The sequence below is a fragment of the Panthera onca genome, chromosome B1 (assembly GCF_046562875.1).
Source record: "Panthera onca isolate mPanOnc1 chromosome B1, mPanOnc1 haplotype 2, whole genome shotgun sequence".
Classification (NCBI taxonomy): domain Eukaryota; kingdom Metazoa; phylum Chordata; class Mammalia; order Carnivora; family Felidae; genus Panthera; species Panthera onca.
Genome location: NC_138342.1, coordinates 58,606,948 through 58,624,701, shown reverse-complemented (window position 1 = coordinate 58,624,701; position 17,754 = coordinate 58,606,948). Strand labels below are relative to the sequence as shown.

At 38.5% G+C, this 17,754-nt stretch overlaps 1 long non-coding RNA gene across 3 annotated transcripts in view; it reads left to right on the top strand.

Annotated features, from left to right (window-relative positions):
• Positions 1–17,754, top strand: part of LOC132692447 (uncharacterized) — a 75,146-nt gene that overhangs the window by 27,656 nt on the left and 29,736 nt on the right. The window contains exon 3 of one of the 3 annotated variants that reach the window (XR_009616357.1): positions 5,557–5,648. The exons of the other annotated variants lie outside the window; for them this stretch is intronic. This is a non-coding gene — a long non-coding RNA (uncharacterized LOC132692447). Of the gene's footprint in view, positions 1–5,556; positions 5,649–17,754 lie in introns of those variants that run through there. 3 annotated transcript variants of the gene reach the window in all.

The following is a 17,754-nucleotide window of genomic DNA, read 5'->3' as shown; positions in this document are numbered from 1 at the left end:
GAATACTGTGGTGAAATAGATTATGTTGAGAATAAACACTAGGCAAAGTAGAGTAGGATAAATAAGAATTTAGAGAAATTAGAACAAAGGCAAAGCTGGCTGTAGTTATAATTACTTGTTTTTTGTTGTTTGGTTTTTTTTTAATTTTTTTTAACGTTTATTTATTTTTGAGACAGAGAGAGACAGAGCATGAACAGGGGAGGAGCAGAGAGAGAGGGAGACACAGAATCTGAAACAGGCTCCAGGCTCTGAGTGGTCAGCACAGAGCCCGACGTGGGGCTCGAACTCACGAACTGTGAGATCATGACCTGAGCTGAAGTCGGACGCTTAACCGACCAAGCCACCCAGGCACCCCTATAATTATTTGTTAAACATCCTCTCCCAAACCAGTTACTGGTTGCACAAAGGGGGATACAGAGCTTGAGGTGGGGAAGAAAAGAGAACAATGGCATTCTGCTTCTACTTCGGCAACTATCAGACCCTCTCCTGCATTTAAGTGTTTGAGGATTTCTGGGCACTGTGAACTAGTCATTTTTGCTAGTTTAAATTTGTTTCCTTCCCTTTTTCCCACTTCTGCTGCTTTCATGTTCCTTGAATCTTAAGTTGTAGATGGGCAGGGAGGGTTTGCACATCCTTTCATTCATCAGATAGGGATTAAGTGCTTTCTACACGCCAGACACTATGCAGGTGTGGTAGATTTGGTGGGAAGTGGAGATGTGGGGGGTTATTTGAGTTTCTTTCTCTCTTCACATTTTTAAGCCCAGAGGGATGATGACTAAAAAGTTTAATGAGATATTGGAAATTATTCAGATCTATTTGTTTCTCTGATGATCTTTTTATTTGGTGAGAGCGTGAAGAGGAAGGAATAGTATTAATGTAATGTCTATAGTACTGCATATTAAAGCTCTCGTAAGCAATATTAAGGAGGCGTCCCACCCTACCTTGAGCCCAAGTTGCTTCCTCCACTGAGATTCTTGCAAACACAGGAAAATGTAATGAGCTGACACGGTGGGCGGTCTGAAGATATCTAGTTGCATGAATTGATTAACAAGGGGAAGGTTGACTGTCAAGAAAGAGGAGAATGGGATGGGATACAGAAGAAGGCAGTAAGCTGTCTGTTTCAAGCATCTGTCTCCTAGCACAATGTCATGGAATTGTTTCTGAGACTTAAGGAAAGAGAGACTTCTAGCAAATCCTGACACTGGGACAACAAGGAGGGCTTCTTGGGCAGCACACAGGAATCCGGATATGAGATAGTAGTAGAAAGAAGACTATTCCCCTGACCTCTGCTTAGATATAGCACCCTGAGGTTAATAATATCAGGAGAATCAGAAGATAATAGTCCTGGCACAATCATTAGAAATTTTTCCATTTCCCACCATAGTTTCAAAGTTAAGGCAGCCTCAAATAATTTCATAGGCAGTGGGCCTGGATGAGTGAGTGGAAGCAGGAAGACCAGATCAGATTCCAAGCAGTTAATGTGACTGACAGAATGAATAGTTGTGATATATGCAACATATTCTCTAAGCATTAGTAAACATAAATAGGTGAATCTCATAGGAGAATAAAGTCTTTTAAAAATCATTGTTATTAACATGAAATTTAGATTATATATACCTTCAAAGAGGACTTGTATAGAAGGATAAAAAATATTCAACTTGTTTGAATTTGGTTATTTATCTTTTTGTTTTTCTTACTCTTTTTGTTAGAGGCATATGAGCATTCAAAGAGACTCAATATTTCCCCCAAACTCTTAACTCCCATCTAAATATCAAAGCTCTGTCTTCACTTCTGGGAGCATTTGAAAACTAAGCAAACCTCTCTCTTTGCCTTCAAAGAAAGACAAACCAGCTTTTTGATAGTTAATCATTTGGGTTTGGTTATAATGTGCCATCAAGATCTATTAGGAAGGCAGCATTCTTTAAAATAGTCAAAACACAGAAATAAAAACTTACATCTACAACTAACAATATGGAGTCATGTTCATATAATATATGGTATAATATTTAGTGTAAAAAAGTTCCAGAACATCATATACAATATGATATACTTAAAAAATTAAAAACAACAAAAATAGACCATTTTTAAGGAAACTTATAAAATAAAACTTTATTTTTAAAAGAACAAGGGAATGAAATGCAAGGGATCCAGGATAATAGTTACTTTGAATGGAAGTTGAAGGGGAACAGGTGGGGGAGAATCATAGAGATATATAAGTTACTGTTAAAATTCTAGTTCTCAGGCACTTGGGTGATGCAGTCAGTTAAGTCTCCAACTCTTGACTCTGGCTCAGGTCATGATCTCATGGTTTGTGCGTTCAAGCCCCCCATCAGGCTCTGTGCTGACACCACAGAACCTACTTGGGAGTTTGTCTCCCTCTCTCTCTCTCTCTCTCTCTGCCCCTCCCCCACTTGCTCCCTGTCTCTCTCTCAAAATAAATAAAAATACACTTTAAAAAATTTTTAAAAATAAAATTCTAGTTCTCATGATGGGTGTAGGGATTTATTAAATTTGTTAAATTAATTAACTTCTTAATTTATTACTTATTAAAAATATGTGCATACATATGTATGAAGAGGAGACCATACATAGATCAATGGTGAGAGTGTGTCAGGAACCAAAGATTGCAATTAATTCAAATCTGTATGTCTGAGTTTATACATACATAAAGAGCAGCATTACTTAAAAAAAAGGTTTAAATGGTCGAGAAAATGATTTCATTTTGAAGACATATCTCCACTTTATATATATCTTCCTACCTCTTTTTAAAATACTTTCTCTTATTTTTGCTTAATATCTTTGAAGAAATGGCTTTTGTATATGTAAAATAGTTTATATGGAATAGCTTTAAAACTCATTGGTCTTTGATTTGCAACAATAAGTACCCAAACTATTAATACCTAATATTAGAAACCTTTCTCTTTTTAATTTGGTTCAGTAAACTATCAGCAAAATGTGAATTTCATAACCATGGTTTGTTTATTTCCACATTAACCATTCTATGACAATATTACACACAGAGTAAGTTTTTAACATCTTATCATTTGGCAGCCACAGCTAATGAGGTTACATAGATGTAGCAAGTTTATTTTTCTTAGATTTTAAAATAATCAGGGGACAGACTTGGTTCCTCTCCACTTAAAATTTCTATTTAAAACAAGAAAGAAAAGAGAATGTAAGCAAAATGCTCGTAAATGGTTACAATGTCAGCAGGACAAATAGAAATCTAAGAGGCGAATCAACACTGACTGTCCATCGATTAAAGTATGTGAGTTTTGTTCCCAGCAGGGGAAAAGGTATCACAATATACCTCACCTACACAATCCCAAATAAAGGAGAGGGAGGTGAGTGCTTTGAGACACCAGAAAAAGAAAACAAAACCAAGCACTCACCCTGAAGGCAATGGCAGATGTTTCCCTTCAAAGATGATTACAAGTGGGAAGCAATTAGAGACAGTGAGGTCCTACAGAGAATTTCCTCATTCAGAGGATGATTTAAAATAAGTTAGTTAGAGAGGAACAACTGTCCCTGTGTGGTACTGAAATGAAGCTGGATTAATTCCTCAAGGAATTGGCCATAAGGAAGACTCTAGTCAAAAGGCACCCTGAGAACTTGAACACTGTGAATTAGACAACAGAGGAAGCCTTCTCAGAGGATGGGTACTCAGTGGTTCATAAAGTTCACAAGAGATAGGGCAATTGTGAGAGCAGTGGAATGAGACATCTAAGAGTTCTGCTTATGAAGACTGATTTCATTTTTGAGACATTCCCTTTTTGTTAGGAAACAATGTGAATGTGTCATATTCTAGTTGGCTCCAAAGTGTCTCTCTTCTGGAATTCCATGCCACCCTTTTTCATTGCTCTCAAATATGTTCACATACATGACCATATATACATATATATTATATATACATGGATACATAACAAATAAATTACATATTTATATTTATGTATTCACATGGGGAGTAAGTCTACTCTCAAAAAGACTATGATGGCTTGCTTAGAGTTTAGTGCCCCTTAGGTTTTCTTTTTTTAAAACTATCATTTCCCTTCCCAAGCCTTGCAAGTTTTCTAAGGAAGGTGAGATTAAATAAGAGATTATTTGGACTCATCTCACTGACTTCAAATAAGATAAAAATGATGGCACTTGACAGTAGATGCACAAAATGTTTTGATTCTTTTTCTTGTATCAAGGAATTGGTGACCCTGGAGAGCAGGGGACTAAACATGGTGATGAGACACTAGAATATGGTCTTTTTTACTTTTTTTTTTTTAATTTTTGAGAGAGAGTGAGAGACAGAGCACAAGTGGGCAAGGGGCAGAGAGAGAGAGGGAGACACAGAATCTGAAGCAGGCTCCAGGCTCCAAGCTGTCAACACAGAGCCCGACGCAGGGCTCGAACCAATGAGCCATGAGATCATGACCTGAGCCAAAGTCAGATGCTTAACCGACTGAGCCACCCAGGCACCCCTAGAGTATGGTCTTTTAAAAACAATGACAAACAGGCCCAGCACTGGATGGCAGTGACTCTGAAGTTACTGATGCCCTCAAGGATCCTTTCAGAGTCAGTGTGGAACACTGCATGTTGACAAGGTACTTATGTGCCCTGGAACTGATTACTCTCACAAACACTAAATCAGGGTAAGTAGGATTGAGAATTTCTGAAGGAATCAGGCTTTATTAAGAATATGGAATACACCTGAACACGGAGCATTGTTGGATCCAATGAGGGGCCCCAAATAAACAACTAATTAATCATGAAAATGTGCAGGTCACAAGTCTCTTAGGTAACAAACCTAGGCAGTGAGACTTGATTTACAAAAAATTCTGAATGTGAACTTCTAGAAGATTAGCTTTGACAGGACCCAGGTCCGGGGGAGGGAGGGAATGGGATTGGTCATGGTAGTACCATCTTTCCTCAGTGGTCATAGAAATAGAAAAGATTGCTAACCTATGGGTTCAAGAGAAGGCCTAGTGATTTCTGTGTTGATACTAAGAAGATTAACACCAAGGATGAGAAACATCTCCACTTAATGATCTCTCTACTCAAAATATTCTTCCGTAGGCTCACCTCTACTATTTGATGGTCCTAGCAAAACTATAGATGGAGGGCTGGCCTATGGCCTGACTTTTCTCTACCTACCTTGGTCTGTCTCACACTGTGAAGGACCTTGTATATATACATTAGAATATGTAGCTACAAGTTCATGTTCTATCCCAACTCCTCCCCACTAGGCAACAAGTAGCTTCTTGGTTACCCATCTGTTCCAGAGGTGCAGAAGTGGTTCACCTCAGAGGCAAGAATTTGGGGATAAGGCCTTCACAGGCCCTGAAACAGCTCAGGGCCGTTTGAGTATAAAATGTGGTTTATAAGAAGGATACATGGATTCTGGTGGCCACCCCCCTTGGTCCTGTAGACTCTTTGCTCAGTGAGAGGAGTATGACTGCATGCCTGAGTGGGGCCCTCTCAAGTGCAGACCCAGAGCAGGGACCTTCATTACCTGTTGCCTACCATATCCTTATGATCCTTTCCCTTACTTCTCTTACTTTTTTCCAGAGTGCAGGAAATTGGAATAATTTTCAGTTGCTTTGGAGTTTTTCCATTTCGGTTCTGGAGGTATTTACTCAACAGATTTGTCATCTGCAATGTTTGACAGTGTAAACACAGAGTATGTTCATATTTCAATAGTAAATGCATTTTCAGAAATTAAAAAAATTTTTTTTCAAAACTTATTGTGAATGATAATGATCAAAGAAGTACATGTCAAGGGAAGTGGAGCACAAAAAAAATGGCTTGGTGAAGGTACACCATCAAGGTCTTTGTGGTATGGGCTAGCTCCAACAGGGTAAGCACTTTAGACTATGAGAGCATTTTTAATTTCATGGAAATCTTTCATGCTTTCTACCCTGAGTAGTAAGTGTAGATATGGAAAGTGAAGAAGGAGGGTAAAATATTCTCTCTCTGCCAATGATCCAAAGTCAAACTGAACCAACTCACAGAAGGTGATTGTTAAAGTCTCAAGAATTTTGCAAGCCAAAGTTGTGTTAAATGCAGTCGTTGTTAAAAATCAACTTATGGAGTGCCTGGCTGGCTTAGTCGGCATGCAACTCTTGATCCCGGGACTGTAAGTTTGAGCCCCATGTTGGGTGTAGAGATTACTTAAAAAAAATTTTTTTTAACGTTTTTTATTATTGAGAGACAGAGAGACACAGAGCATGAGCAGGGGAGGGCTAAAGAGAGGGGGAGACACAGAATCCGAAGCAGGCTCCAGGCTCTGAGTTGTCAGCACAGAGCCCAATATGGGGCTCGAATTCACAAACTGTGAGATCATGACCTGAGCCGAAGTCAGTCGCTTAACCAACTGAGCCACCCAGGCACCCTAGGTGTAGAGATTGCTTAGAACTAAAATCTTTTTAAAAAATTAACTTAAACAAACTTAACAATTAAGTAATTTGTATTCTGAACAAAGATAGTAAGTACTAAGACCTCACTAACTACTAATTATTAGGCCACATTTTATTCTCCTCTATGCTCTAAAAGTTATTTATATAAGTTATATGTACATGGTAGAAATACTATAAAATGATGTATTCTGTGTATCCTGTGCTTCTCATCCCCACGTCACGTTCAGTGATATGTCCTAACCAATGAACCCTAAAAGTTCATTGATATGGTGGGTTTATTTCCTATGCTCTGGTGTATATCTTGTAGATCTTGGTCTATTATTATCTACTAACATAACATCACTGAGATAATGCATTAATGCAATGTTCTACAGAACATCCTGACAGTCGGATCCCTTTGGACTATATTAAGATAGAAGGTAAGAGAGCCCTAGTGTAAGACCATGGATGTACACTCTTGTTCATCTCACATGAATACAAAGTACTTCTGATCCTCTTTTCTTGTAGGGATAGAAAAGAAAATTTGCTGGATCAACGGCTGCATGCCACATGCCAAAGCTGTGTTAATTTGTCAAGATATCACATTTAAACTGTCACTATTTGCAGATGACATGATACTATTACATAGAGAACTCTAAAGGCTCCACTAAAAAGACTCTTAGAAGTAATAAATGAATTCACTAAAGTGGCAGGAAACAATACCTAGAAATCAGTTGTTTCTATACACTAATAACAAAGTAGCAGAAAGATTAAGAAAATTCCATTTACAATTGTACCAAAAAGAATAAAATATCTGGGAATAAACTTAGCCAAGGAGGTGAAAGACCCATACTCCAAAAACTATAAAACACTGATGAAAGAATTTAAAGATAACACAAAGAAATGAAAAACTATACCATACTCATGGGTTGGAAGAACCAATATTGTTAAAATGGCTATATTACACAAAACAATCTACAGATTCACTGCGATCCCTATCAAAATACCAACAGCATTTTTCACAGAACTAGAACAGATGAAATTTGTATGGAACTACAAAAGTCCCCAAATAACCAAAGAAATCTTGAGAAATAAGAAAAAGTTTGGAGGTATCACAATCTCAGACTTCAAGACATATTACAAGGCTATACTAATCACAACAGTATGGCACTGGTACAAAAATAGACGTATAGATAAATGGCATAGAACAGAAAGCCTGTTATATGGTCAATTAATCTATGACAAAGGAGGCAAGAATATACAATGGATAAAAGATAGGCTCTTCAATAGATGGTATGGGAAAAACTGGACAGGTATATGCAAAAATAATGAAACTGGATCATTTTCTTGCACAATACACAAAAATAAACTCAAAATGGATTAAAGACTTAAATGTGAAACCTGAAACCATAAAATTCCTAGATGAGAACACAGGCAGTAATTTCTTTTGACATCAGCTGTAGCAACATTTTTCTAGATATGTCTCTGGTGAGAGAAACAAAAGCAAAAACAAACTACTGGGACTAAATCAAAATGCAAAGCTTTTGCACAGAGAAGGAAACCATCAACAAAATGAAAAGGCAACCTATTGAATGGGAGAAGATATTTATAAATGATATATTCAATAAAGGGTTAATATTCAAAATATATAAGGAACTTATGCAACTCAACACCAAAACAACTATAAATAATCCAATTAAAAATGTGCAGAATATTTGAATAGACATATTTCCATACAGATGGCCAATAGATACATGAAAAGATACTTAACATCACTAAGCATCAGGGAACTACAAATCAAAACCACAATGAGATATCATTTTATGCCTGTCAAAATGGCTAGACTCAAAAAGACAAGAAATAACAAGTATTGGCAAGGATGTGGAGAAAAAGAAACCCTCGTGTACAGTTGGTGGGAATGTGTGTATTGGTGCACTGTGGAAAACAGTATGGAGGTTGCTCAAAAAAAAAAAATTAAAAATAGAAAACATTCAGCACAACAAAATTGAGGTTTCTTTGCTCCATTTTCATCTGTCATGATCCATGTGGTTTTTGTGAGGATCAGACTTATGGTTTAAATGGATATGATGGGGACTATCACTTCTTTAGGTATTCAAGACTGGAACTGATATCTACTATTCCCCTCAAAATATGGTAATTTAAAAAATGTATTAGCTTTGTTGTAGTGAGCCAGTTTCGGACATTTTCACTTATCCTTAACCACTAGGGTAATTCTTACTCCATAGGTCAAGGGATTAATGTGCGGGTTCTGTGAACTTCCAAATATGTCCATTTCTTTTTTTCTTCTTCTTTTTCTTTTTTTTTAATTTTTTTTGTCCATTTCAATATGCATACAGCTTTCTTTTTAAAAAAATTTTTAAATGTTTATTTATTTTTTAAATATGAAATTTATTGTCAAATTGGTGTCCATACAACACCCACTGCTCATCCCAACAGGTGCCCTTCTCAATGCCCATTACCCACTTTCCCCTCCCTCCCACCCCCCATCAACAGCTTTCAAGGAAATGTCCACCAGGTGGTTCTGTGGATCCAGTGGATGCACTGTGAACTTAAGCTACTCCATTATGTAGTTTACAGGTAATGATGTTGGTATGGTATCACATTGGATATCTGGGTATCAGCATCAGTTGATACCCCATATTCAATAATTTTTTTCCATACTCAATAATTTTTGAAACTACCTACTGTTACTCCTTCCCCAATTCATGGTGACCCAAGTAAATGACATAGGCCCTGGTATTTCAGGGTCTTTCATCCTAGGGATCTGGCCTCTTCCTGAATTAATGGGTTCTACATCTGGAAACCTAGTCAGATCTGGAAACTGGGCCAGGGATTGACTTTTTCATCGGACAGCTTCCTTAAACCTCCTAAGCATTCTTCTTCAATTTTTTGCTGTTATATAAATTAAGCAATATCTGTGTTGGCTGCCTTTGCACCATGCCTCTAGGAAGATCATATATTTTTGACCCTCCCCATACTTCTCCATAGTTTGGGCCACTCCTGGCTACCAACCTTGCCTCTCATTGCAATAATTGCACCCACTTTGCTTCTGATGGTTAAATACCATCATTTGGCCTCTATTGCTTTGGGAGTTTAGGTCTGTAACAGCATCTCATTCCCCTGCCCTTGTTCTACAGAGGACACCACTACTGAGCTTCTCAATAATGCTGATGTCCCTCTTACCACTGATTTCCTTATGCCTTTGCTAAATGGGGTTTCCTCTGGTCCTCTACAGAACAAATTTGGCTAATGGGGTTTCTAGCCTTTTGTAGTTTATCTACTCTAACATATCTACTTTTCTGAGCATTTTTAAATGTTTATTCTTGAGAGAGAAAGAAAGAGAGACAGACAGAACATGAGCAGGGGAGGGACAGAGAGAGAAAGAGGGAGACACAGAATTCGAAGCAGGCTCCAGGCTTCAAGATGTCAGCACAGAGCCCAATGTGAAATTTGAACCCACGAACCACAAGATCACGACCCGAGACGAAGTCAGACACTTGACTGACTGAACCACCCAGGTGCCCCTATATTTGGAGTTTTAGTGTTTAAAGACATAGTACAGCCAAGCAAACTTTCTGTGTTGGTAATTTTTACAATGTACGCTCTCTTCGTATGATTATACATAATATGTTAGTTATTTCCACAATTACTTGTGAATTCTAAAGCCCTTTCTCTCCAAGATGGAACTAATTTGTGCCCATTTTACCAGTGACAGTTGACTTGTGATTCACTAGTCGCAAGAACAATGGCAGCAGGCTTCAGTTTTGTTGTGGGACAAAATAGTTAGCTTTGCCTGTACAAGGAAAGGAAGTCTACAGGAGGCCACTGAATTTCAAATTACCACTGAATTTCAAAATGTTCGTTTGCATGATTTCAGGTGTATACGTGGGTGTTCTTTTTCTGATATAATTTTGTCTTGTCATTTCATTACAAAGAAGATAGCATCTCAGATTTGGCAGGGGGGGGGGGGGGGAGTCATTTGAACACCCAGTGGCTTATGGCAGCCTAGCATATCTTATTCACAATTCAGAAGGTCAATAGCAAGCCTGTGGGTGCCATTTGTTCTGAAAATCAAGGGGATTAGTTGGTAAATTCACCGTTATATGCACCTAACCAGTTATGGTATTACCAGGAAACCTGACTTCTGGAAGGAGGCTACTTCACCGATTTTACAGCCAAGTACTGTATGGGGTGGGAAGATTACCAAATTCTGGGGTGTCAGCTCTAAAGTTTAACTCCTAAATCACCAGGCTGGGAATAGCTTATCAAGTTTTTCTCTCCATCCCTATGTTGATTTAACAGTAGAAATTGTTCTCAAATGGCCCAAATCCAGTCACTGCAGAGAGTTGGGGAGCTACTAAAACTCGCATTTACTACTATTTCACGTTATCATTTTCTTTCCTCAAAAATTAGCAGGATTTTGGCTTAATGTTTGGAACCAAACTATACCTGGCATATTGATGATGCTTACCACTTCCCCCTTTTGTATACTTATAAAAGGACAACATATCCTAAGTACCTTCTTTAAAAGATCCTCTGGTATCTTGCAGGTGCAGCCTTTACAGAGGAAAATTTTTAAAAATTAGTAAAAAGCATCTGACAGATGTCACAGCGCTGATTTCACCCTCTGCCAATACTAGGAGAGGCTGTTGTAGTGGAGCGAATATCGGATGGAAATGAGGAAGTTAGGAGTTGCAATAATTATCAAAGACTTAAGGTTAGAGGGACAAGTAACCTTGCCCAGTGGCAATCCAATTCCAAATATGTGGGGCTACCTACAAATAAAAGGATATTATGTGTCACGTTTGCAAGATAAAGAATAGTTCTTCACCTGGAGGAGGCATGGAGTTGTATGGTGTGGGGAGCGGACTCCATGGGCTTCTCTAAGCAGTTCTCTAGACCAGAAGGGAGGGGGAAGGTTGGTTTCTGACGTTTAACCCTGGCTCAGTCGTTTAAGGGTCCCACTCTTGATTTCCGCTCTGGTCATGATCTCATGGTTGGTGAGGTTGAGCCCAACACCAGGCTCTGCACTGCCAGCGTGGAGCCTGCTTGGGATTCTCTTCTTCTCTCTGCCCCTCCCCTGCTCACACTCACTCGCCCTCTATAAATAAATAAATAAACTTATTTAAAACAAAAACAAAGGTGTGTTCTAGCTTTTTAGTTTGGTAGTACCCTAAGCACATGTCTGTAATATATATCCTTTGCCATATTACCTTAAAATGGCCTGCATGTCCGCTTAAAGTACTCTAGAAACTCCATTGCTACTTGAGATGGTCTGTGCCTCCGTTTTCTTACTATAAAATGGGGAGTAACCACGTACCTCCCTTGTAGGTGGAAGTGAGGATCAAGGGAGCTGTATGTATGCACGCAGGTGAACAGTGACCGCCTCAGACACCTGCTCCACCCTTCCCTCCTCCCCTCAAACGCCCTTTTCTTCCAGATGCCCAGGGTCAAGGTCAGGACCTGCTGGGAAGTTGCCCTGAGATACTCTCTTCCTGTGTTCTCCGTGAATTGTATGGCTATTACGGAGTTTTGTTTTTAATTGGAGAGACCATCTTGTATTGTGCTGTTTCTTTCAGTCTTTGGCATTTGTTGAGTAAGTGTGCTAAGGGTGGGGATTCGCGGGGGAGGAGCGGATCCGAGTGATGGGACAGGAACAGGCTGACAGCTTGATGCCCACACTGAAAAGTTTTCTGTTTTCTGTCTTCCTCCTCCGCATGCCTGCTGTGCAGCTCTGGGAAGAATAAAAGGATAAAGAGAGAGGGACAGTGGCCTCTGGGTTGGGATTGAATGCACAGGAACGTGGGAGGTAATGTGAGAATGAGAAAGGAGAGATTTGGCTGTTAAAAGTCTGCAAAACGAAATTTTAGAAGCATCGCAGCCATTGATTTCCAATATAGCCTGAGGGACCAATTAATCTTGATGAGATTTCCCAGTCAGTTTGGGGTTAATGGATCTTAGTGGAAACCAGACAAACTGGAATCAGTTAAAATTAAATACCAGGCCTCAGGCACATCTGTCTTGCAGTCCTCTACTCTTCAGTGGTGTTTTCTTATCTATCTGTATTATGTCATTGATTATTTTGGACTTATTATATGTCACGGCTGATACTACAGGATCATGACTTCTTCATCTTTTTATTCCCAGCGTATAACATGGTATCTTGCAAATAATAGGGACACAATATGTTTGAAGAGAGAAAAATAAGAGGAAGCTTACAGAAAAGGAAGAGAAAGGAATGAAAAAGGACAGGAAGGCAGGAAGTTGAAAAGGAAGGTAGGGAAGGAGAGAAAGAGGGAGGAAGGGAAATGCAGGTCAGTGCTCATTTTTATAGCTGTTGTAAATGACTGCAGACAAATTATTTTCTTAAAGAGCTCTAGGAAAGAGTATCACATAATCTTTCCCAATAATATATTCCATAGAGCAATGAGCTATTTGAGCAGAGATGTTATGAAGACCATAGATCTTTATATAATTTAATCTTTACTCTGCAAGAGCAAGTTTTAGGGGACATAAGAAATGTATTAAAGAGAAGTTAATCTGATTAAATTTAGACAGTACATATATCAAAAAAAAAAAAAAAGCCATGTTCAATGGGGGGCGGGGGGGGGGGGGAGAAGGTAATGTGATCCAGCAAACATTTTGCATAATGCAGTTGAAATGCTATTGTATTATTCATCAAGAGTCCTTCCAAAGTACAAATATGAACTTTTTACCTATTTGTAATTCCTTGGTACACTGTATAAACTAAACCATTTCACTTTTGTTAAACCAGAGCACCTTTCAAAATTTTCTCAGCCTCTTGAGGTTGATGAATTATTTATTGTTAACCAATGTCGTTGCCAAAAGGAGACATTCTAATGAGATTTTGGAAGCTAAATATGAAAAGCTTCATGATTTTGAAAGAAAATAGTGCCCTTGTGGAGAAGGGGTTTACTCATATACAATGATTAGCTCATTTCCACCAGCACTCGTTGAAAAATATCTTAAAAAAAAAGTTTGATATTGTAAATATCGGCTAGAGGTAAAATGGTGATTAGAAAGAAAATACAGTTCCCTCATAAATATGTTAATTCAAAATAAGATGTCAAGATTTTAATTATAAAAGAAAGTATGCTGCTCAATTCAAGTTCCCTTGGATACTAGAACAGAACTAATATATTCTAGACTTTTCTGGTGTTTACTTCTGAATTGAATGAACAAACAGGAACGGGCTCAAAAATATCTTAGCAAACTCTTAAGTACAGTGTTTGTATCTTTAAAGGTTGTGAACACAAATACCCACTTACAACTCTTCTTCCTTTCCTATTTCAAAGGAGAAACTGGAGGCTTTTCCATGACATGTGACTCCTAGTTATATATATTTTACATATGGGTACTTCAAGCAACCTGCAGTCCCAGGCACACAAGAAGCATTCAGAATTGTTTGTTGAGCTGAAATTAGTAGTTACACTCAAGAAGTACTATTTAAATGAATAAATGGATGATGACCCATGAGTAACACCCCTTTCGTTGCCTATCACAGTTATTCAACGTGCATTAGCAAGGAATATAAAAAATTCAGCCTCATTCTTGGAGTCTGTTCATATAAATACAAAGTTTCTCTGATTAAATTCAGTAAGTACCCCAATTTCAGGGATCATAAATATATACTGTATAAAGCAAACAGCATTTAGTGAATGGAAACAGAACACACACTTGGCCTTCACATCAACCATGTGCCTACTTTTCCTAAGTAGAGACTCTTAGACATGACTTTTTATATTCATGGGAAGAAAAGAAATGATAAATTATCATTTTCATAATGGAGAAAAGTCTTTCATTTTCCAGGAACTTAAAGCTTGTTTAATTGATTTCCCTCACACTTTTCAATATGAAATTGGCAGGCGTTAAACATGGGATGTTTCTGTTTAAAGGGATTGTTTTTTAGGAGTAATAACCAACTGTGTATAAACTATAAGAATGGAAATCATATCTTCCCCACACTGGTGTATTTGTGTGATGCTATCCTTGAATCCTTCCTTGGAAAGACTTCATACAGGTGGGAATGTATCAGTTTTGAGATACTTGGAAATACTAGTAATTGCCTTAGATGGAGTTCAAATTAAGCTACCTTAGCAAAAGGTGTTACATTACATATTCAGATTATCAGTAGCAATATTAGTGACTACTGAACACATCCCACAGAATACTAAGCAGGCTAAGACAGGTTCCTTGAACCAAATTGACCGGAAAATGCTTTTTGAAAATGGGCTTAGTTTATACTTTGAGAAGCATGTGTAGAAACATTCTCCTTTCTATTGGCCCTTAAATGTTTCCAGCAAATGACAAAAGAGAGTTTTAAAGAAAAACAATTTAATAATGGGGATGGTGTGTCTATTCATCCATGCTGAAAGAAAAGAGTGAAAGAAAAGGAGAATATTAGAGTTGGAAAGGGCAGTGGAGATAATTTACATGTAGTTCAGCCCCTCCATTTTATAAGTTACCAAAAATAAATTCTAGGAAGATGAATGGCTTGCCAAACTTAGTCTGTGGTGAACAGAGCTGGGACTTCAGTTCTGAACTTCATGTTACTTCTCTGTAACAGGACACCTTAGATTAACAAAACCCCAAGCATCTGGAATTTTCAAAGTATTATGTGAAACTGAGGGTGAGATATTTAGTCCTGCTCAGCAAGCGGACCATTCGTCAATGTTCTCATGCTAGTGGTGTTGGTGTTGAGAGAGAAAAGAAGAATGGTGCTTATTAAACATGAGTAAACAGATGGTAGAATCAAAGTGACTCTAACACAGACTTCAGGACTGATAGTAGGGTAGATAAGTGGAAAGTATGGCATCCAGTGAAGAAGAGTTAAACGTAAAATGACGCCATATGTTGTTTAATGCCCAGATAGTAATAAAGAGTTGCGTGGAAATAAGTGACACCTAATCAGGATATTAGTTCATTTAAGGGTGAGAGAGAGTGGCTCAATCTGGGAGTGGTAAGTGGAATATTTGATGACAATAATATGTCATTTTAAGCTGGAGATGTCATTCTTTAAACCTGCATGCATCTTAAATATTGTATAATGACTTTATGAAGATTGTGCAAGAGCAGTCTTTAATTTCAGATGTGATTACAAAGGTTAGGCATACCTGTGCTCATAAACATTCCTTTTCCCAGCCCACCGTGCAAATCCTGGTTTAACAAAGATATAACATTAATATGTTATTTAAGTTGTAAAAATTTAACATTTCACGTTATCAGCCTAATGTTCAGACTCTATTGAGAGGCCTCTCCTCTGTCTCCCACTGCAGTTGTCACTAGCTATTTCCACCAGATTTGTCCCCACCTACCAGTTTGTGCTTGGGCCCTGGCACTCTTGGGCTCACACCCTCACCATCTCCTACAAACTCAGATCAGTACATTATCAATACTTTCCTTGCTGGCCTGTCTTCCTTTCTTAATGGTGGGGAGAATCCATTTCTGTGGGTTCAAACTTCTAGTATAAACACTAGAAATGCTACAAACTTCAGATTCCCTTAGCAAGCAATTCCTACAATAGTCTTCTTGATAGTTTCAGTACATGCACAGTTCAGTAAATTGAGTATTTACAGTTCTGAATGCAAACAATATGAAGATTCACCAATGACTATTCAAACAGTAAGTCATGAATTAATCTAACAGGCATGCGTTTGCATTTTCATTGAAATCTCTTCAACTCTCTGATTCATAATGCCCTATTGAATGAATGTTCGGAAAGTGTCAACTATGTACCAGGGACATCATTAAGCCCTTTACCTAGTTTTTTCATGCCAAGAATAGAGGCTGCTCCCTGTGTTTGCCATCCAGCTCTTGTTTTAATTGAGCCATGTGAGGAAAAAAACAAAATAGAACAAAATTCCTTTTAGGTGCAACCAAATGTCTATCCAGGTTTAAAGATGTTATAATGCAGATTCCTGTCTCAAAAATCTCATGGGAGTGATCATAACGCGTGAGACCATGTGAACATGGTGATGCATGGCTCTCCATACACAGCCTCATGGTGGTCTAAGTTCTCAGGAAATATTAAGGGTACATAGGCAGGAGTGAAACTGGAGGCCAAGTTTGTCCTGAAGAAAAAAACCTAGTTACCAGCATAGCAGTATCATAAAAGAGACACTAGACCTGATGTCTTAGTTTCTCTATTTCTTCTATCAAATCTAGAATGGTAGCATGTGTCATGAGGCAAGGAAATACCTAAGATGAGAGAACTAGTTTAAAATTTTTTTTTAATTTTTAAAATGTTTATTTATTTTTGAAGGAGAAAGAGACAGAGTGTGAGTGGGGGAGGGTCAGAGAGAGAGGGAGACACAGAATCTGAAACAGGCTCCAGGCTCTGAGCTGTCAGCACAGAGCCCAACGTGGGGCTTGAACTCACAAACCGCGAGATCATGACCTGAGCCAAAGTCAGGTGCTCAACTGACTGAGCCACCCAGGTACCCCAAATGAGTTTAAAATCTTAACTGTGGCACCACAAAGTGGCAGGGTCAGACGTTAGAAACTCCCAGGAGTACATGTTCTACATTGAGATTATCCACTTAAAAGGGAGGCAAAGGGGATCAGCTTTCCCGATTGGCTCCTACCGCTGGCCCTGATGTTAACGGTAAAACCGTAGATGCCCTCATTTCCCCTCTGCTGGTCTCTGAATGCCATTTGTATGGAGACCATTTTCAGCGGAAGCATTCCTCTTTTACGATCCCATATTATTTTGGCTCAGCAGCCTGTGGCATCATAAAAGTCATTACTCAAAACAACGGGTAGCTAAACCACAGAGGCATGGGCTTTTTCACATTGCCAGCTGGGAGAGGAAGTCGAGAATGTGGCCTGACGTGGACTTCTAATGGGATTACACTGGACGGAAGAGAACATCTCAGTCACCGTCTAACTAGCTTTTTGGCTTGAAAGTTGGGAACATCATTCAGGGGGCAGTAGCCTCTGAGAATGAAAGCAGTATTGCCCTCTGGTTTCTTTAACGTCACCTTTGGCTAATTTTCAGGCGGCAATTATTAATAAAGGAAAGAGAATGAACAACCGAGGCAAGATCCCTGAGAAGCTTCTCAAGGTATATGTTAGTTGTCAAGTTGTACGTGTAAGGCCTATGAAGGAGTTTCATGATGATGTTAGGAGAGATGGCTTAGGGCATGGAAGATGTGGATTTTTATTCTCAAAAACTGACAATTTTTTTCTTTCAAAATTTGCCTTTTTGTAAAGGATCGATTCCCCCCTCCCCAAGTTTCTATCTTTCCCCTATTGATGTAAAGAGTTATGTGTATATAAGTATGAGCACGTGTTTCTTACTCTGTAGTTGTGGCTCAACACCAAAACACAT